This window comes from Dasypus novemcinctus, chromosome 18, assembly GCF_030445035.2.
Source record: "Dasypus novemcinctus isolate mDasNov1 chromosome 18, mDasNov1.1.hap2, whole genome shotgun sequence".
In the NCBI taxonomy this organism is placed as follows: domain Eukaryota; kingdom Metazoa; phylum Chordata; class Mammalia; order Cingulata; family Dasypodidae; genus Dasypus; species Dasypus novemcinctus.
The window spans coordinates 16,493,325-16,509,711 of record NC_080690.1 but is presented as its reverse complement, the minus strand read 5'-3'; the positions used below and the strand labels follow the sequence as shown (position 1 = coordinate 16,509,711).

The 16,387-nt window shown below is 35.7% G+C and overlaps 1 protein-coding gene across 2 annotated transcripts in view; it reads left to right on the top strand.

Annotated features, from left to right (window-relative positions):
- Nucleotides 1–16,387, top strand: part of HYDIN (HYDIN axonemal central pair apparatus protein) — a 516,844-nt gene that overhangs the window by 159,995 nt on the left and 340,462 nt on the right. The gene's annotated exons all lie outside the window — the stretch shown is intronic.

Below are 16,387 nucleotides of genomic sequence, written 5' to 3'. Positions count from 1 at the left end.
ATGCGTGTCTGAGCAGGCCATTTCAAGTCCTTGGCTTGGCACCTGTGGTTAAATGATCCTGACTCCATTTGCCTAGCGTAACAACAACACATTACCAGTGTTGCAAATCTGTATGTAGTGGTTTTAATTAGCATTTCCCTAATAACTTATGATGTTTGGCACCTTTGCTTACTGACTGTTCATAGGTATATAAAGATATATAGATTACACACATATATATTTATATCAGTGTGTGTGTATTATGAAGTATCTGTTCAGATCTTTTGCTCATTTTTTACTGAGTTGTTTTTCCTTTTATATTATTTGTAGGAGACCTTTGTAACTAGGTATTCTGAATACTAGTCTTTTATCAGATTTATATTTTATGAATATTTTTGCCCTGTCTGTAGCTTATCCTTCCCTTTATTTTCTGATGAACAGGAAATTTTGATTCTGATGAAATCTAATTTATCAATATTTTTCTTTTAAGGTTAATGCTTTTGCTTCCATGGCAAGAAACCTTTGCCTTCTACAAGATCATGGAGATATTCTCCTGTGTTCATTTCTATAAGAATTATAGTTTTTAGCTTCTATATTTAGGCTAATGATCTATCTTTGATTTAATTTTTGTGTAGGTGTGATCTAGGGGTCATGTTTCATCATTTTCACATATGGATTATTGATTCTTTTCCATTCTATTATCTTGTCCCAGAATTCTGATTAGAGTTACTCTATTATGCTATTACTTATTTGTTATTACTCTATTATTCATTTCTTTAACTTCTATTTTATATTTTCCATTTTCATTTGTGTAGGTGCATTTGGATAATTCTTATTTATTATCCCATTCCATAATTCCCTCTTCAGTATATTATCATCTGCTGAATTTTAGTCTTTCAATCACTATAATTATTTGTATTTCTGGAAGTTTTATTTGGTTCTTTTCAAATCTGATCTTTGCTCTTTCATTTTTCAAGTTTCTTTTTAACTTCTTAAACCTAATAAACGTCATCATTTATATTCTATATCTGATAATTCCAGTATATTAAGAATGCAATTTGATTGATTGATTGATTATTTATTGTTTCTGCTGGGTTTCAGTCATGGAGTTTTGTGTCCTTTTGTGTTCTATAATTTCTCAACTGTGAAATGAATATTTTTATTGGAATTTTTTCTCTAAGTATTACTCAAAGCTGGGTAAAAGTTGTTTTACCAGAGAGAATTTGCACCTGTTTCTCTAAGGCACATTGGGTGCTTTCAAACTGGAACCATTTTAAGATTTATTTTTTGGACTACACAGATATCTGAGTTTGTATCAAAAACCTGAATTTAGTGGTTATAATTTCTTGGAGGGATATTTCTTCCCCCATCCCTCCATCCAGCACCAGTGTCAAGGCAGATGAGTTTCTTCACTGTCCCCTCCTTTTTTTGCAGCGTATTTTATTTCTATTTCATATTTGTAGTCCAAGTGTAGCCCTTTGAGGACATCAACTTTATGTGAATCTCTCCTGTTAGAATCCTAACCTTGGAAAGGCCCTGGACTTTATCTCCATTCTTAAGCATACCATGCAAACTTTAAAGTGGAAGTTCAAAATTTATCAAAAGCCATTAGAGCAAATGACATGTATGTTTAAATAGTTTTCTCATTATTTATTGTTTGTCATTTTGTTAGTAGTTCTATATATTCTGAATACAAGTCTTTCAGAAAACATGATCCTGAATATTTTCTCACAGTCAATGAATTGCTTTTTAAATGTACTTAGTAGTGGTTTTCCATGAGCAGAAAATTTTAATTTTGATGAGGTACAATTTTTTCTTTTATACTTATTGTGGTATTCTTTTCTAATATTTTCCAAATTGTTGTAAGTATACTGAAATACAATTGAATTTTGTTTGTTGAACTTGTATTCAGAGACCTTAATTCCCTGGTTAATTCAAATGGTTTATCTGTAGATGATTTTGGAATTTTATATACACAATCAAGTTATCTGCAAATAATAATAGTTTTTCTTTCCAATCCTTATGTCATTTATTTCTTTTTCTTTCTTGCACCTTCTAGACCTTAAGTGCCATGTTTAATTAAAGTGGTGATAGTGAACATCCTTCTCTTGTTCTTAATCTCAGAGGGGAAGTTTTCATTATTTCATTATTTAATATAATGTTTACCATATGTTTTTAGAGGTTTCTCTCTGTCAGATTAAGAAAATTGCTTTTTTCCCCTAGGTTGTTAAGATGTTTAATCTTGGATGACTTTTGAATTTTATCAAAATACTTCCTGCATTTGTTGAGATGATCATATAATTTTCATCTTTATTCTGCTGATATGATGACTCATATTCAAATCTTAAACCCCTACTACATTCCTGGATTATAGTAAACATTTTAATAAATCACTGGGTTAAATTATCTAATATTTCATTTAAGAGTTTAGAATCCTGATTCATGAGAAAGATTGGTCTTTAATTTCTCTTTCATGTAGTAGCTTTGTCAGATTTTGGCCTGACCAAACAACTTGGTCTCATGGGACAAGTTGGAAATTATTCTCTCCTTAGTCTAGTCTCTGGGGAAAAAATTTTTTTTCTAAAACAGATTCACGTTATTACTTCCTTAAATTATTGAAAAATTCACTATATTCAATCCATCTGGACCTAGTGTATTTTGGAGGGAAGGAGGGGCTAATTTTTTATTTAGTTTCTTCAGTAGATCTGCTAAGATGTTTCTATTTCTTCTTGTTTAATTTTTGGTAAACTCTTTTTCAAAGAATTTTATCCATTTAATCAAAAAACTTTAAGTTTTGATTATAAAATTGTTCATAATAACCATTCATACATGTTTTAATATCTGTAGGATTTGTTGTGATATCTCCTCTTTGATTATTGGTATTGGTAATTTGTGTCTTTTCCCTTTTTTCTGGATTTGTTTTGTTAGGTCTTTATCAATTTTATTAGTTTATTCAGAGATCCATTTTAAATTTTGCTCTATTGTTCACAATTTCCTTGATTTATCTTTATCATTTCATTCCTTCTACCTTCTTTAGGTTTCATTTGCTGTACTTTTTATAGATCGTTGGATGGATACTTAGATTATTGATTTCCAATCTTCTTTTCTAATGTATTTAAACCAGTAAATTTTCCTCTAAGCCTAGATTTATCTGCATCCACTTTTTATATATTGCATTTTAATTAACGCTTAATTCAAAGTGCTTTAGAATTTCTATTTTTATATTTTCTTTCATGTATGGATTATTTAGCACTGTGTTTGCTTAGTATTCAAACATTTGGGGATTTTGTAGTTAATTTTTGTTATTAATTTCTACTATAATTCCACCAGTGGCAGAAAACAAATTCTTTTTTATTTTTTGGTTGGAAAATAATTTTACTTTATTTTTTGTTTGTTTATTTATTTTTAATTTTTAAAAAATATTACATTCAAAAAATATGAAGTCCCCATGTGCCCCCCACCCCCCTCACCCCACTACGACCCCCATAGCAACATTCTCCTCCATCATCATGACACACTCATTGCATTTGGTGAATACATCTCTGAGCATTGCTGCACCTCATGGTCAATGGTCCACATCATAGCCCACACTCTCCCACGTTCCATCCAGTGGGCCATGAGAGGACACACAATGCCCAGTAATTGTCCCTGCAGAACCACCCAGGACAACTCCAAGTCCCGAAAACGCCTCCACATCTCATCTCTTCCTCCCATTCCCCACACCCAGCAGCCACCATGGCTACTTTTTCCACACCAATGCCACATTTTCTTCGATTACTAACCACAAAAGTTCATTAATAGAATATCAGTAAGTCCACTCTAATCCATACTCTATTCCTCCATCCTGTGGACCTTGGATTGGTTGTGTCCATTCCACATCTATGTCAAGAGGGGGCTTACTAGAGTGATTACAACCGAAAATGGGAGGATTGCATCCAGCATCCATGTGGAATCTGAGCCTCCTCTTGACATAGAGGTGCAATGGACACTACCAATCCAATGTCCACAAAGAAGAGGTGGCATTGGATTGGGAAAAGTGGACATGGTGGAAGATGGGTGTGGGGAAAGGCAGGAAGAGATGAGAGGTGGAGGCGTCTTTGGGTCATGGAGCTGCCCTGGATGGTGCCTCAGAGGTAATCACCGGACATTGTAAATCCTCACAGGGTCCACTGGATGGAATGGAGGCGAGTATGGACCATGATGTGGACCATTGTCTATGAGGTGCAGAGGTGCCCAAAGATGTACTTACCAAATCCGATGGATATGTCATGATGATGGGAACGAGTGTTGTTGGGGGGGGAGAGGGAGGGGGGGTGGGGATGAATGGGACCTCACATATATATTTTTAATGTAATATTATTACAAAGTCAATAATAAAATAAAAAAAAATAAAAAATAAAAAAATAAAAAAAAAAAAAAAGAGGGGGCTTAGATTCCACATGGATATTGGATGCAATCCTCCTGCTTTCAGTTGTAGGCACTCTTGGCTCCATGGTGTGGTGGTTGACCTTCTTCAACTTCATGTTAGCTGAGTGGGGTAGGTCCAATAAACCTGAGTGTAGGAGCTGAAGTCTGTTGAGGCTCAGGGCCTGGCTATCATATGGTCAGTCCAGAGATTCAGGTGCCCTGGGTATATATTAAACCCCAGCACCAACAAATTCTATATGATTTCAGGCTTTGAAATTAGTTGAGACTTACTTTATGGGCAAGCATATATTCCATTTTTGTAAGTGCTGCCTGAACATTGGAAAGAGGTTCAATTTCCATAAATATCAATTAGGTCAAGTTCTTAATACTCATGCTTTCAGTCTATATCTCTATTATTTTTATCTATATTTTTATTTTAAAAGAAGCTTTATATAACATAAATATATAAAAAATATAGGGAATTCCCATATACTCTACCCCCTCCCCCTCCCACACTTTCCTCCATTAACAACATCTTTAGTGTGGTCCATTTGTTACAGTCGGTGAACACATATTGTAGCATTTCTAGTAACCACGGACTATAGTTTACACTATACTTTACACTTTGCACTGCACAATTTTATAGGTTTTGACAAAATGTATAATGGCCTGTATCTGTCATTGCAACATTCTGCAGAGCAATTTCAATGTCCCCCAAATTCCCCATGTTATACCTATTCTTCCCTCTCTCTCCCCTCAGAACCTCTGGTGGCTACTGCCTTTATATCAGTGATACAAGTTCTTCCATTGCTAGAATAATAATGTCTATCACTGGTGTGGGGTGTTGGTGATGGGGGATGTGTAGGGAGGGGTGCACCTGGGGCATGCCTCTATGGCATATGATATATTCAGGTGGTCATGGGGCATTGTATTGGTGGGTGAAGACCCACACAATAACCTAAAGAATATTGAATTCCCATCCTGGGAATTCCTTCTATTAATACATTCTCTCATAGAGCAATAAGAATCCCCTAGGTACATGGTCAGTGCCTAGCCAAGGAGGACAGAACATTATGCCAGGCCCTTAATATTGATGGTTGTGCTTATGAACCTTTTATTATGCGATTGAAACTTAACCTAGTTTTATATATTGCCTAAGAGTTATCTCCTTGTTGTTCTACTTGTTGTTCTACTTGTTGTTCAAATGTGGCCTCTCTCCAAGCCAAACTCAGCATATAAACATAGTACCTTCTTCTAGCATGGGACATGACTCCCAGGTATGAGCCTCCCTGGTACCAGGGGACTATTACCAGGTGCCAACTAGCAATGTATTTAGAAAAAGACCTTGACCAAAAGGGGGAAATATTAAATACAAATGAGATTTTTATGGCTAAGAGATTTCAAAGGAGTTGGGAGGTCATTCCAAAGGTTATGCTTATGGATGTCTCAGCAGGATCTCATTGACTGCCACAGTAAACAGTGCCTCAAACAGTGGGGCTGTTTGTAGGCATCTGCCTATTCTGTTTAGATGCTCTAAAGACATCTAGGCACTATAGGCAGGACAATCTCAGTAATTCAGCACCCTGTCAGAGGGCCTTTGGAATATATGCTCCTCAATGTAACAGAGTTAGACTCATTTATAATTTCCCTACACATGACTCTTCTGTCCCTTTTATTTGAACCTATAATCAGCACTATACTTGTTAAATATATGTCCCAGGGACTTAAATCTTTGGTCTGTTCATATGCCAGTTCTGTCCTAAATCTCAGAGTTGCAACACCTACTCTCCAGTTCATTGAACTTACCCAGGACAACACTCATCCCAAAAAGCAGAGTATCTACACCTGCAAGCAAGGCAGTTCCATCAGTCTGCCCCATGGGATATAAGCCCCCTCTCAATCAAAAACAGTGGGCATACCATCCCCAAATCCTGAAGATTGGGGAATGAACAAACATAATGGGAGAATGCAACTATGGTCTATTAATATTTTATCATTTTTTCAGTTATTGGGATATGTTATTAAAATTCCCAACTATGATTGTAAATTTGGTACTTCTCTTTTTGGTGCTATCAATTTTTGTTTTACCTATTTTGAGGCTATGATATTTAACAAATACACATTTAGGATTATTATAACCTCCTGTTGAATTAAACATTTTAACATTATGAAATGTCTCTTTTTATCTTTAGTAAGATTTCTGACATTAAAATCTACATTTGTATGGTACTACAGCTTTCTTTTGATTAGTGTGTACATAGAATATTCTGTCTATCCTTTTACTTTCAACTTTTCTGTGTCTTCATATTTAAAATGTGAAGGATGGTATGGAAGCATCACCTGAACTGATGTCATTTTTTAATCCAGCCTGAAAATCTTTGTCTTTAAGTATATTATTCACTCCTTCTGCACTGAATGAAACTATTGATATTCCTGGGTTTGAATATTCTGTCTGACTGTTAATTAATTGTTACCATTATGAGAAAATTATCAGCTGAGTTTCAACAACATCCTTTGTGTTGTTAGTGACTAGAGTAAAAAAAACAACAATGAATATCAGTAAACTCCATCACTGATACATTTCTTCTATCTGGATCTCCATATATTTTTGAGTTATTATTTTTGTTTATTCACTACCCAAAATTAAGTGCTAAAAACAATGTGATCTTAGAATCACCTTTAAATCATTCTATCATTAAGTTTTAAACCAGGAGTTTAAAAAAAGAACGGCACATAGCCAATCCTTTTACTTGCACTAAAATAAGTATTGCTGGTAATTAGAGTTAATAAATTATCTTTAAAATATTGTTTATTTCATCTTTATTTCATCATTTGTAATATTTGGGGTATATTTTTAAATACATTTAGCATATTAGTATTCTAGCATATGAGTATAATTTACAAATAAACAAATCCACACATATTGTGGTATAATGTTTTAAAAATTATTTGATTGTGTTTGAAATTAATAAAATCAAGGGAAAGTCTACTCAAACATAATAGGATTTCATGGTGCTCTAGATGGTCCTTTCCTCACCCTTCACTGGCTTGCCTTTGGGTCAGCCTACTCTCTCAGTTCCAAAGGGAGCAGCATGATCCTTGTGTATAGCCTGGGGGTATGTCCAGTCTGGTGGTGGCCTAAAGGACTCACTCTCCCAGAATTTGCCCTGAGTATAGAAGGCAGCTCTCTAAGCTCTCCTACATAATGCTCTGGGACAGCAGTCAAGTCATGCTGCCTGAGGCAAGGGATTGCTGGCTGTAGGACTGTAGGACATACAGTGCTGTCCCAAGACCACGAGGAAATGGTTTCCTAAGGAAGAGGAGACATTTGGAAGCAGATAATGGGAGAATTCTGTGGCTATACATGCATGCCTAAGATAAGATGCATGTGCATGCTTGAAGACAATTGAAATCTTCTAGTCTAAGGAGCAAAAAGAGGAAAGAATGAAGAAAAGTGAACAGAGCCTGAGGAGTGTGTGGGATATTAACTGTACCAATATATGTATTGTGGGAGTACCAAAAGGATATGAAAGAGAAGGGGACAGAGAGAATATAGTCAAAGAAAGAATGACTGAGAACTTCCAAATTTTAACAAAAGACACAAATATATGCATCTAACTCAGTGAAACTCCAAACAGGATAAATAGACCCATGCCAAAGCATACTGAAATCAAACGGTCAAATGCCAAAGATAAAGAGAGAATTCTGAAAGCTTCAAAAGAGAAGCAACATGTCACATACAAAGGAGTCTCAATAAGATTGTCAGTTTCTCATTTGAAACCATGGAGGCATGTAGGCAGTAAAAAAATTACCAAGCAAGAATTCTATACCCAGTAAAACTGTCTTTCAAAACTGAACATGAGATTAAGCCATTCCCAGATAAACAAAAGCTGGAGGAGTTTGTCATCACTAGATTGGTCCTACAAGAGATACTAAAGAGAGTTCTACAGGTTGGAAGGAAAGGACAAAAGACAATAGATCGAAGTCACATGATGAAATAAAGATCTCCAATGAGGGTAAAAATATGGGTAAATATAAATGTCAGTGCTATTGTATATTTGGTTTATACCTCCATTTTGTACTTCCTAGAGGATCTAAAAGGCAAATGCATAAATTGTAATGATAAAGCAGTGGTTTTGAACTCATAATATATAAAAAATGTAATTTCTGACAAGAATTAAATAAATAAAGATGGGGAGATGAGGGATATATAAGCATAATTTGTGTTTACTATTGACATTAAGTTGGTATCATAGCAAATGAGATTGTTTTAGATTTAGGATGTTAAATTTAAACTCCATGGTAACTACAAAGAAAATATCAGAGATCATAGGGACAGAAATTAGATACAGGTTGCTATCTAATTTATAGAAATTAGATATGGGAGGAGTGAGTGTAGGGTCAGGGAGAATGGGAAATTAATGCATAATGGGTTTCTATTTGGGAGATGGAAAGTTTTAGTAATGGAAGGTGGTAAGAGTACTGCACTATTGTGATTGTGATTGTGATTAATTGCATTGAATGGTATGCTTGGGGGTGCCTGAGATGGGAAAGTTTATGTTGTATATGTGTTCCCACAATTAAAAAAGAAGAAGAAAGAACTAAAGAGACATGACAATTAAATGTAATACATGACCCTGAAAGGGATCTAGCAAGGGAGAATAAAAGGCTCAAAGGGGCTTTATTGGGACACACAGAAAATTGGAATATAGACTGTAAACTTTTTATCAATGTTAAATTTCTTGAACTTGATAACTACACTTAAGGTGGATATATAAATGAATATATTCTTAGGAAATATATATGGCACTATTAAGTGTTCAAGGAACATGATGTATAAAACCTATACTTAAGTGTTCAGAAAATTGGTAGACATATAGGTAGATAGATAGATGCATAGGTAGAATATGGCAAATGTGACAAAATATTAAAGTTGTGGATCTGGGTATCTGGGGTGCAATGGTGGTAAGGGTATGTTGCCATTCTCTCTATGGGGTTTGTATTATTTTTGTAACAGTCCAATTTTCAAGTATTTCAAAATAAAAAGCTACAAATTTTTTTTGAGATTAACTGATATAGAATGTTCATAGATCAGTAGAATCAAAACTTGAGAGAATAGTCCAATGATCATCTCATACAGTCCTTAGGTTAGATGAAAAATTGAAGTTCTAAGAAATTAAGTGGCTTGTCCAAGGTCACATAACATCAGAAGAACAGATAGAACATAGACTCAGCCTCTTAACCACTGTGCAGTGCTCTTTCCACATAGTGGATGATCATGTCCCTGATCTTTCATATTACTCAATATGCCTTTTTACTCCCTTAATCTGCTGATTTTGAAATGTCAGCTGCATTCTCCCAGTGGCCCTTGATTTAGATTTTACTTTTATGTAAGTATTTGGAATGACACCCATATTTACATCTATAGACCTGTGCTAAAGGAAAGATTGTCTGAACTACAAATAATATTTGGTATGAAAATTTAATCAAACATTGAACAGTTGGTTTCTACATCCTGAGGTTCTGAATGGCAACTTTGGTGCATAAATGAAGTCATTTTCTGAAGATGCCTTACATGAGATGAACTGCTGATAAGAATATGCTTTCATCTTTATTGTGGGTTATCAATAACCAGAGCCTACAACCTTCCATTAGTGGAAAACAGCAATAACTGCCTAACAGTTAATTATGGAGCTTTTCCAAGCAGCCATGATCATTGACTTCTCATTTCACCAATTAAGCATTTGATTGAACTTTCTGCAGCTGTTTGAAATAGTTGATTTGAAGAGAGAAACTTAACATGGGCTGTTGATGTGTCTTTTTTCCAAACTCTCCAAAACAATGTTCCAGAAGGAGGAGCATTGTTACTCATCAGTGGGAGGGAATCAATCACATTCCTAACTGTGTGTTCATGTTTTTCAGTTACTGGCCCCCCACTGATTATTCTTGATTAAATGAAGCTAGATTTCTTTGCTTTTTCTGAGAACCAGATTTTGAATCAGTGCTCCAAATATTAAAGAGATTGAGTATAAAACTTCACCAATATCCAGTATTTTACACATTAACATTTTCTGGACCAGAATTATCCATCCCTTCCTCTTTCCTGCCCTCTTTATCTTGTGGGTTCCCTTAAGTAGCAAAATCAAGTTTGTTTGCTGAGGCAATTGATTTTACTCCAGAAATTGATTGCTGTGGTGGTTTGGAATTGTATGTATCCCAGAAAATCATGTTCTTAAATCTAATCCATTCCTATGGGTGTAAACATATTGTGAGTAGGACCTTTTGAAAAAGTTACTTCAGTTAAGGCATGGCCAAGTATGGGTCTTAATTCTCTTACTGGAGTCCTTTATAAGAGGATAAAATTCAGACCACAAGAAAGAATCATGGAAACAAGACACTGAAAGCAACAACATTCAGAAAAGAAGGGAAAGGCCAGGAGATGCCATGTGCATTGCCATGTGACAGAGGAGTCCAGGATCTCTGGCAGCTGGTCTTCAGGAAGAAAGCATCATCTTGATGTTGCCTTGATTTGGACATTTTTACAGCCTCTAAGTTGTAAGCTTATAAGCTAATAAATTCCCATTGACAAAAGCAAACCCATTGCATGCTATATTGTTTTCAGCAACCTAGAAAACTAAAACATTTGCCATTTTATTATAGTCTAAAACTGAGAAAGAATTAAAATAACTTTATACTTTTCATGAACGAATCCCTCCAGAGTAGATTAGAATACAATTACTTTAGGCTAAATTCATGAAAAGAAAACAAACAACCCAAATCAAAATAAAAACAGAACAACCAGTAAACTAGTTTTATCATTTTGGTAAAACTAAGGAGTGAGAACGTTATTTAGCTACTAAAAGATAAATGGTTAATTGCTTGTTTTGCACTTTTGAACTAGGTATTGAGAAATTTTATATAATATAAGGGTTCAAGGAAAACACGTTTTTAAAAAAAGTTTCTTGTTAGGCCTCTGGGTACTTGAATGACTATTACATGTAGGAGCAGCAGAATTTTGTGCCATGCCGGTTGAAATTGTTGTCACCTTAGAGGTGACATTAACCACTGGCATAATCAGGAAATAGAGCTGATGCACTCATTCAGCATTTTTTGAAGGTATTATGTCCTTTACTGAAGATGAGATACTTCAATTCAGGAGTCAGAAGTTGGCTCTTTTCCCCAAAAGTGTGATAATGCATTTTGATGTATTGATATTAAATATATCCGCAACAATAATATTAGTACTTTACAGGCCACATTTACAGTCATTTATGTATTTTACTCTAGTAAATTTTCGAAAGCCCTAAAGAAATTCCTAAAGGCCAATAAAGGAATACCAAAGTATAATGTAGTAAGTATGATTTATTTTGTAATTGAAACTGTTAATATAATATCTATCTGAATATACTTATGCAAACTGAACTGTATGAACTTTGTTTCAGTTGTGTGATTATTATAATTAATTATAAGTGTATGCCATTTTAATTAGAAAAGCTAAAAAAACATCTTTATTGTAAAAGAAGCAAATGTTTTAACAGGGCTTTAAAGGTAATGAAAACATTCATTGACCTGATTTTTTTTTTCTTTGTTTCTGTATTTTGTAAATTAGGATAAGGAAAGCAGAAATTATGACACATCAATTGTCAGGGATTGTTTAGGGAAGTAGAATGAGGTTTCTGTATATTACATAACAAGTGAATATTCTCAAATAATTAGCTCTTAGTATTGAAAGTGATCCTGAGCCAGGAGGTCATCAGAGGGGTCGCCCTTATGCACAACTCAGCAGAGTCCTAGAGACAGATAGAGTAGATACAACCCCAGGTATTGCTTCTTCTGAGGGCTACAGAGACCCACAGGTTCTATGGTCATGGCAGATGGACTTCAGTGCCATGTCAGTTGGCCCTCCTCTGGAGTTTGTTGTCCTGAGTGTGACGGAGTCAGACTCAGGTGTGATCTTTGTACACAAGCCTCTCCTGTCACTTTTACCAGACCTGTGGTTGGTGCTGCGGTTTAGTGTATACTCAGGGGACCTAAATCTCTGGACTGTCCATGTGATAGCCAGGCCCTGAGTCTCAACAGACTTGCAAATCCTATCCACTGGTTTATTGGACTTATCTCAGCAAGCTAACAGGGAGGTGAAGAAGGTCAACCACCACACCAGGGAGCCAAGAGTGCTTACAACTGCAAGCAGGAGAATTGCATCCATCATCCAAGTGGAGTCGAGGCACCCTCTCGATAGAGGGGTGGCCTGGACATAGCCATCCCATGGTCCACAAAATGGAGGAATAGAGTATGGATTAGAGTGGACTTACTGATACTCTATTCTGGAACTAATGTGATTAGTAGTGGGAGTAAATGTAACACTGAGATGGAGAAAGTGGACATGGTAGCTGCTGAGGGTAGGAATGGGAAAAAGAGATGTGATGTTGGGGCATTTTCAGGAGTTGGAGGTGTCCTGGGTGGTACTGCAGGGACAGTTACTGGACATTGTATGTCCTCTCATGGCCCACTGGGTAGACTGGGGTAGAGTGTAAACTGTAATGTGGACCATTGACCATGTGGTGCAGCAGTGCTCAGACATGTATGCACCAAGTGCAATGAATGTCCCATGATGATGGAGGAGGTTGTGGTTATGGGAGGAGTGGGGAAAGGGGAGTGGAGAATATATGGAGACCTCATATTTTTTTTAATGTAACATTAAAAATAAATTAATTAATTAAAAAAATTTTTTTTAAAAAGAAAGAAAAGAAAGTGACCCTGGGGAAGCAGACTTGGCCCAATGGATAGGGCATCCGCCTATCACATGGGAGGTTCACAGTTCACACTTCGGGCTTCCTTGACCCGTGTGGAGCTGTGTGCAAGGAGTGCCGCGCCACGCAGGGGTGTCCCCGTGTAGGGGAGCCCCACACGCAAGGAGTGCACCCCGTAAGGAGAGCCACCCAGTGTAAAAGAAAGTGCTGCCTGCCCAAGAATGGCGCCGCACACAAGGAGAGCTGACACAGTAAGATGACACAACAAAAAGAGACACAGATTCCCAGTGCCACTGATAAGGATAGAAGTGGTCACAGGAGAACACATAGCAAATGGACAGAGAGAGCAGACAACTGGGTGGGGGGTAGGGAAGGGGAGAGAAATAAAATAAAAAATAAATCTTTAAAAAAAAAAAAAAAAGAAAGGGACCCTGGAGGACATCTCTTACTCCCCTCATTTTGGAGACAGTCACCTGGGGCGCAGAAGTGTTAAATGGCACTGAAATGATCCAGCCACAACTTGAATGGAGGTCTTGGGAACCTCTGAGGCCAGCACAACTTTCCACCACCTCATACTACCTTCTACACGGATTAAGAACTCCTATAGGGGCATGGTCTCTGATGTGTTGGATGAGTTTAGGCAAATCACTTAATTTCAGTTTCCTGAACCTTTCAGAGAAAGAGCATCTCTAAAGATGTTTTGTTCAACAATTCACTAGAGTAGTGAATTTTATTCTATTGAGACCAAGAGATAATAAACACTTTCTATCAACTTGTTAGTTCCCAAGGGAATGGGTGGCTCCACTCAGATTTTATTCAGTGTCCTCTGTTGTCTGGAAGTACCAAAATCATGGTGTGAAATGTATTACTGGGGGGTAAAATTAATTTTGTTCATATTTGTTCTTGCTTGACAGATAGTAGCAAAACTGACAAGTAATGAGTCCTTCCACAAAATATATCTTTACTGGGACATAATAAATGACTGAGGCTAGACCCATCTACAATGATTGCAGCATTCAATCCCAGAAACTGGAAAGAAACCAAACAGAGCAGGAACAGACACTCCAAGGGCATAAAAATGCTAATGGTGTGGCAATGTATCCTTACCCATTCCCACAGACATAACATCTCTTTCATCCTATCAGTATTCCAAGTAGCTAGGGGTGGGTAGACCCATTTTAAGATCGCCTTCATGACATACCAAGGGGTGTAAAAACACCAGGCAACTACTTCAACAGCTGCGGTGGCAAGAGAAGAGTTATTGCTTCCTTCACTTTGTGAATCTGGTGATTTTCAGAAGATAGAGTTGAAAAATAAATCAACATCAGATGGTTCTTGAAATGATAATTCTAGTGCTACTGTTGCAGTATTTCTGAGAAGGAAAACTTTTGGAGTGAGTGCCTCATAGAAATGACAGTACTCTCTCCAATCCTTATATTTGTGTAAAATAAGCCCTTAGATCTTTTTCCTTGATTAATTTTTTAAACAATGAAATATTTCAAATAACCACAAAAGCATATAGGACAATATATTAAACACCCATTATACTGAACACATCTCAACTTTTGCTATACACATTTCCTTCAGATGTTTTGTTGTTTAGATAGTTTAACTGATTATAGATTTAAAGTCACTTTGTTACCCTTTCCTGATTTAATTCCCATGTCTTGTTCTCCAGAGGAGATGAACTGGATGCATTTTTCTACTATTCCTACACAATACCTTAATCCATAAACAATATATAATATTTTCTCAAGCAGTTTTAAACTTCACATAAATGGTATCATACTGCACATACCACTCTTAAACTTGTTTTTGTCTCTCAAAATTATATATATATAGGCTCTTCCCTGTTGTTTGTTTTTGTTTTGCCATTACAAACAATACTGCAGTGAGCTCATTTTCATTTGTACATGTCTACTTGTGCATCTGTGTGAGGTTTTCTTTAGGATAAATAGAAGTGCAATCACTAAGATATAGGGCAAATGCATCTTGAACTTTACTGGAAGTGGTTGTACCAATTTATACTTCTGTTAAAAGTATATAAAAATTCTCATTTTTTCCCACATCCTTGCCAATACTTGGCATTGTCAAACTGTTAAATTTTTTGTTAATCTGATGGTTATGAAATATAATCTTATTTTACTTCATATTTCTCTGAATACTAGTGCTATTTATCACACTCACATGTTTATTGAAGCCCCTGTAACCCTTTTTTTAGCATTCAGGTTTTTAGATGACTAATGTGTTTATATGCTCAAAACTCAAAGCACTATTTTAAAAGTATAAATTGAGAGGCCACTCATCCCACGCCACCCCCATTTATTAGTTTCATGTATATCCTTCCAGTGTTTATATGCAAATAGATGCAAACATAAATGAATACCCTTATTCCCTTCCCCTCTTACACAAAGAAAGCATAGTAGGTAAACTATTCTTTACCGTGCCTTTTCCACTTAATCACATATCCTAGAGATCTTGCCATATCACTATGTTCTTTTTAACACCTATATAGCCTTCCATTTTAGATTTAGCACAGTTTATTTGACCAGCCTTTATTTATGGAAATGTGTCTCCAATGTAGTTTATTAAAAACAATGCCTATAATGAATATATTTGATCTTGTTTTGAACTCATTTATAGGACAGATTCCTGGAAGTGAGTCAAAATGTAAATATTTTTGTAATTTTGGTAGATAATTTGATCTGTGCCACCAAATATTCTTAATGGGGTCAATGAGGAGTAGTACAATTTTGCATTCCCACAGCAATTTATGACAGGGCCTCTTTCTCCATAGTTTTACCCATAAACTGTTCTCAAACTTGTATTTATATTTTCAAGTCTGATTGGAGATAATTGTATATATAAGTATTTATTGGCATTTTTCTGATGAGTGAGGTTGAACACCTTTTCATTCTTACAGAGGCCCTTAGTGTTTCTTTTTTTATTTTTTATTTTTGCAACCTGTACATTTATGTCTCTATTCCTTCTACTGGATTGTTGGTCTTTTCTTCCTATTGATTTCTAAGATCTACTTATATATTTGAGAAGTTAATCTCTCTGTCTGTGATGTGAATAGGAAATATTTTCCCCAGATTTTCTTTTGTTTTCTGCTTATGGAGTTTTGTGCCATGTAGAATTTCTTTTTTTCATTTTTATGTAATATAATTCCTTAAAATTTTTAGAAGTGTTTGGATTTTGAGTCAAAGTTAGAAAACTTTTTCCTCTCCGGTTATGAAGAAATTTTCCAG